Consider the following 6,000-nt stretch of genomic DNA (forward strand, 5'->3'; position numbering starts at 1 on the left):
ATTCTGAGGCTTTTTGAGCCGTCCGGCTCCACGTTGTTTGGCTTCACAGCCGGACAGGGATCGTGGTTCTGGAAAGACCTGTTGTACGCAACCATGACTGTGGGGAACCTCAGCTCTGAACCCTAGAAAGGGATCAACACAGGAAAGATGTTTCCGGCTTCCGTTCAGCCTTTGTGCTGCTAGCATCGGTGTTAGCGTCCTCCAAATGATCCTCACGGCGTGCACACGGTCAGCACGCTCACACGCGGCTCAATGGACTTCAACACCAAAGATGTCGCTGACATCAACACTTCAACCATTTAACGTCACACCAGCTGGTTCTGATGCGGAGAAAAGGGGCTGTTCCTCCACATCCCAACCTCCTGATGAACCTCATTTACATTAACGATTGAAGATTTCCTTTAACTAAAAAAACATTGTTTTGGTTTTTCTGAATGACATTTCTTGTTTTTATTTGCCTTGTTGAATCTGACGCGTCCGTTTTTCCTTTCCGAATGTCTTCATGATGGCTGGATTTCTGCTGAATGTGTCGGTACTTCTGGTTTCTCCTTTGCAAACTTCTCTCGTCTTCTGACAGTTTGGGATCCTCACCTCACAGCAACAGAAGGTTTCTGACATTCGGAGATCCTTCAGTCCCCAATCAAAGCAGGAAAACTTCCCATTTGGTTGATCGTCTGTGAGGAGGAGGAGACGGCTGTTTTTTTCTGATGAAGGCTGGACGGACCTCATGTCAGTGACTGAAGGAGTCTCTGCTGCTCTCTTCCTGATACCGGTCCTCCAGAACCGCGGCTTTCCGGTGACACTCCAGCTGTTTCACATGAATATTCCAGCACGTTTTCCCGCCTCTTCCTCCTCATCCACCCACGTGTGAGGGACTCTGTCAACCCCCCCCCCCCCCCCCCCCCCCTGAACGCAGCTAAAAATAGAACAAACTGATGTCAAAACTGAGGTAGGTAGGCAGAGGGAGGCGCAGGCGGGTTGGGAGGAGAGAATGGAGAGGGGGTGGTGTTCAGCATCACCACCCAGTTATCAGCTGTGCTGGAGAAAATAGAAATCTAAACATGATCTCCGGTTCTGCTTGGGAACCGGGTTTCACAGCAGAGTTTATGCTGCATGTGAAGATTCAGCAGCTTCCTGTAGGGGGCGCTACAGCAGATCATCCATCCAACCCTCCTCTGCATCCTCCACCCTCATGTCCTCCTCCTCTACACCCATCAACCTCCTCTTTGCTGGTGTCTCCACCCTCAGCATCATCACCACCATCCCTGCTCCTCCCCTCTAACGTCTCCATCTGCATGGATCTCCAGAACCTCCATGATCTGATCCTCTGACGGATTCGTTCCTGGTCCCAAACAGAACCTCATCATCTTCATCTCTGCTGCCTCCTCCTCTGCATCAGTCCCTGAACCAACATGGCTGCTCTCACCGGTCTGCTACACCTTTGCTGTGGTCACACCTGAACCTTCCTCCACCTTCTTCACCTCTGCTCCCTGTAACCTCACCGTTCCACTGGCTGCAGGTGAACTTCCTTCCTCCACCTCTCCAGATGTGGATTTTGGAGCCTCCTCCTCCTCCATGTGCTCTCATTCTCACTCTTCCTCCACCCGAGTGCTTCCTCACCTGGAGGATGTGATCGTTGGTATTTCAGGGTTTTGTAACGACACTGAAAAACATTTGGAGTGACATTAACTTTAAATTTAGGAACATTTTTCCAAACAAAGTATTTTTAAATGTTAATCAACCTCAAAAGTAAAGCAGTGTAGAATTTAAAAATACTTCAAACGTACATTTCAATTTCATGAAGGTAGCTTCATCTGACAGCATCCGTGTAGATGACACCATGAGTAGAAGACAAGCGTCTGTCCTCCAGAACCTCCGTCTCCTCATAGTGACGCACACATGCAGGGTCCTGGTTGTCCTGGGTCACATTGGGATGGACCAGAGAAATCTGCAGTCCTCCTCCACTGCTTCTCAGCTGACATCCTGAGAAAATAAATAAGATGCAATTAGAATAAATAGATTCCAACAAAAAGAAAAAGTTGGGGAAAAATGTTAGAATAAAAAGAAAGAGGTAAACTCAATTTAGAGAAATCAATTTAAACTACATTCATGACACTTTTGTGTTACACAACATGATGGTTCACAGGGGCTGACCCTGAGACGGGGGGGGTCGACACCACAACCCTGGCCTGGGCACACAGCGGCACATGGCCCCCCAGGCAGGAGCTGACAATGGGACAGAAACTGTGTTGGTAGAGCAGAACTATTGCAGTGAGAACGGTCCTGATGGGAGGAAAACACTGGGGCTAAAAACAGAATAAATCAGTAAAAAAGCTGTAACTTAAATCACATTAAGCTCCTAAAATAACAATAATTCATCAATGACTATAAATCATTTAAAAATAAAGACAGTAAAATATATTTAAGAAAACAGTTAAAAATTTGCATCTGGTTTCTCCTTAGAAAAAAATCCCAATTGTAGAGAATATTTGACCTTCAATGAAATATCCCAGGTTAAATCCATGTTATAAGGCTGGACAATCATTTAAATACGGTCATGATGATCATTAGATCCCCCAGTCTATGATCAGCTCTTCTCCACGTCCATCCAGGTCATGTGGGCCTGAAACCAAACCAAACCAAACCAAACCACAGGCATTTAGTGAAAAGTTAAACATCATTATTAGTTTGGTCTCACCTTGTGTCAGATTGGCAGACATGTGTCATGCTCTGAAAAAAAGCTCATCTATGTTTATCACCAAATTTCTACTAACTCAACGATGAAGATAGATCTTTATTTTATGAACATTTTTAAAAATGATGTGAAGATAATATTACCTGTATGGCCAGGTGTCCTGTAGTTGTCCAAAATAGCGCTTTCAAAGTCTGATGCTCCTCAGGTTCTGACAGTTATACTTTGTTTTAATAAGTGTACATTTAATAAAACCTGCTGGTTAAGTAAAGGTTACTGCCATAAGCCCCGCCTTCTGCGCGCAAACGTGACGTTTCACCTGTCAGCTCGGTGTCACGTCGACGTGACCCTGAGTGCCGCAGACAGACCGACACGTTTTTGTCCAAATACTTTTATGGCAGCAAAAACGGAAACATGTCAAACTGGACCGCGGTCATGTATGTTCAACCCAAGTCTAGGGTCAGAATAAACATGCTAAAACGGTGAGGGGGGGGGGGGGGGGGGAGACACGTGACATGGCGGCGGGCAGCAAGACTTTTTTTTAAACAAGTATCGTGATTCACGCCTTCCAGCTTGAACTTTACCAGTTTGCTTTGGTAAAACAGGACAAGTATAATGGGGCATTTCCGGGCAGAAAACAGGACGTGGATGATAGCAGAGTTAGCTAAGCTAGCTCGTTGTGTAGCTAGCTAGCAAAGTTAGCTAGCCCGTGAACTTGGCTAGCTAGCAGGGAAATACATCATTAGCTAGCTAGCAGCTGCTTTAAGTGAGATCTAACTTAAGAAGGTGAGCCAACATGAACGTACAAAGTCCGTTTCGCTTCAAACTTACCTTTGTGAGTCAACAAAGTCCGCCAACATTTGAAATATGGAGCATGCGCACCTGACTGTCTGACGAAAGACCGCTCAAATGAGGGGCGGGGCTTTGACGTTGTGCCCCTGAACACGGAGAACACAACTGGTTATGATCACTGACGTCACTCATTCACATGTACTTGGAAACCAATGAACTGGTCTGGTCAAGATTATTCGGATTGAAGGATTAAATCCAAAACAGAGGATTCATGATTACAAAAATCACCAAGTAATGCTCTGCATGGAAACAAGCTATTGTAGGATTTACATAAATAACTGAAATAATATTTACAAGGCCAAAAAAAAAAAAACATTTTTATCAGTGACCTCACAATCCTTTTGTGTACCTGAGGTGTGAAAAATGTGTAGTTGACAAATCACTGCACGTTGTGTAGATCTGCTGAGGTATTTCTGCTCACTGGAGAAGAATTCTGTAAATTATTTGAAATGTAACTTTAGTGTAAAAAACTGTAACGATGAGGTTCAGTAACTTGGATGAGGTCATGATCCTGAATTCTTTCACTGACAGAGAAAGCTCGCTGGGATGTTTTCCATGAAGACGCGCGTCACCATGGACCGGACGTGGAAGCCACTTCATCCTCCCGTAAAGTTGGCTGCGTCCACATTTGTGACGGAGTTCAACCTCCAGCTGCTTCAGCTCCACGGAAACAGCAGCTGAAACCCAAAGCTTTCATTTTCCTGTAAACATGGCCGTTCTCTGATCGCCGTCATGTGCTTTTGTGCTCTGATTGGACGTCAGCCCGGCTGTAATCAGGCGTTCGGTCACCGGAAAAGGACATCTTCAGGCCCGTACACACCGGGACGAATATTCGCCAGGCGTTTTTCGCCACGTTTTTTGTGTTCACACCCAGGCGATTTTCGCTGACGATGAGCCGAGCGAACATGCAATTTCATTCCCTGACATTAGATGGCGCTTAATGTAAAACAGAAATACTCCTGTACACAAGGTGGCGCTGCGCAACTTTACGCTTCTTAAAGTCGCTTTTCACTCAGAAGAAGAGAGCAAGTATTTACGCGCTTGTCAGAATCAAACAAAGAAAACATGAATATTTCAAGCACCAGTAGCTCCAACTGGTGCTTGGTTCAGGGATATTTAAGAATGTCCGTCATTATTTCTTCACGGCAGTGTAGACGCTACTCAGCGTCTATCTTCTTCGCTGGTATGTGTGCTCAGCAAGGCAGTTTTGTGTTTGAGCGCCCCCAAGTTGTGTTTTACTGGAACTTCAGAAGCTCCAGACACGTGTGCAAAAGCACCATTCTCATTGGTCAAATACATTTCGACGCAGCGCATCAAACCAAAAAAACGAACCCGAGGCGTTTTTTAAAAAGTGACGCTTTGACGCGTGGCGTTTTTTCGCGTCGGTGTGCACACTCACATTGGTGCCTTTTGTTTAGTCACGAGGTGTTAAAAGTCGGCGAAAATCGCCGGCGAAATTCGTCCCGGTGTGAACGGGCCTTTTCCTGGTTCCCATCACCAGTTCTACCCAAGAGCAGAAGAGAATTCAAATGAGCAAATCTCTGCAGAGGTGAGTCACACGATGGTCCAAAATGTTCTCCTGGTTTAGAACAAAGCACAACATCTTTGACTGAAAATTGTCTTTTCTTTCTGTGGATTTCATGGAACCACAGTCTGACTTTAACCCACAGGAGTTCCACTTTATGATGATGATGTTAGATTTACTAAAAACAGACAAAAGTTCAGCAGCAAAAACAATCAAACCTGAAATCCAAAGTTTTAGGCTGTGAAGGGAAGAAAGAAGATGAAAAATGAGGTGAAGTCCTGCTGCTTCATCTGAGTCCCGGATGCTGGGGATCCTTTTCAAGCTTTTCCAATATTTTTGGGATAAATGGAGAAGAAAAAGCAGAACTGGGTCAGTCAAATGCTCACTAAAAGCTTTGCTGCTCTTATGGAGCCACAGGAAACCCACCGGCATTAGCAGGTGATGCTTGCAGACGCCTGAGGTCAGCTTTTAGAGGGTTAAAGGTCTCCTGTGCCCAGACTGTTGTTTCTAAAGCACAAAGAAAAACATTTCTGTTTCTGTGTTCTGGGTCAGGATGAATCCTCTTTAAAACATTCTTCCTTCTGCAGTTCCATGGAAAGGCCTGGGAGGCAATTGACTGCGAACCACAAACAGAACATCGGTGGTCTGGACAAACTCCACAAAGTGTCAAAGCATAGAACAGCCTGACTGAGTTCATCAAAGCTGTTAGTGGCGTCATGTGACCCGCCCTTACAACCCCCCTTTGACCCCGCCCTCACCGGCTCCCGGGGCTGCTACACGCCCCTCATGCCCCCCTTCTGCCCGCTCCGCTTGGTCAGAGCTGCACATAACACATTCATGAAAAAAACACAATTTACAAACTGGCGGCTTCTCTCTTGGTTCTGTCTCCATAGCAACCATTTTATTTTTGGGTGGTCTGGGGGTAACGGAC

General features: G+C 45.7%; 1 long non-coding RNA gene across 13 annotated transcripts in view; it reads right to left on the bottom strand.

The window, feature by feature from the left end:
* Positions 1 to 5,678, bottom strand: part of LOC144988063 (uncharacterized) — a 46,639-nt gene extending 40,961 nt beyond the window's left edge. Inside the window, exons 1-6 of one of the 13 annotated variants that reach the window (XR_013651823.1) lie at positions 3,524 to 5,678; positions 2,839 to 2,903; positions 2,699 to 2,730; positions 2,155 to 2,623; positions 1,788 to 1,983; positions 1,503 to 1,663 (exon numbers count right to left, since the gene is read on the bottom strand). This is a non-coding gene — a long non-coding RNA (uncharacterized LOC144988063). Of the gene's footprint in view, positions 1 to 1,502; positions 1,664 to 1,787; positions 1,984 to 2,105 lie in introns of all 13 variants that reach the window. The other 12 variants (XR_013651821.1, XR_013651822.1, XR_013651828.1 and 9 more) reach the window with 12 other exon arrangements.
* Between the last annotated feature and the right edge of the window lie 322 nt (positions 5,679 to 6,000).

This window comes from Oryzias latipes, chromosome 19, assembly GCF_053564925.1.
Source record: "Oryzias latipes strain Hd-rR chromosome 19, Olatipes_Hd-rR_3.1".
Classification (NCBI taxonomy): Eukaryota; Metazoa; Chordata; class Actinopteri; order Beloniformes; family Adrianichthyidae; genus Oryzias; species Oryzias latipes.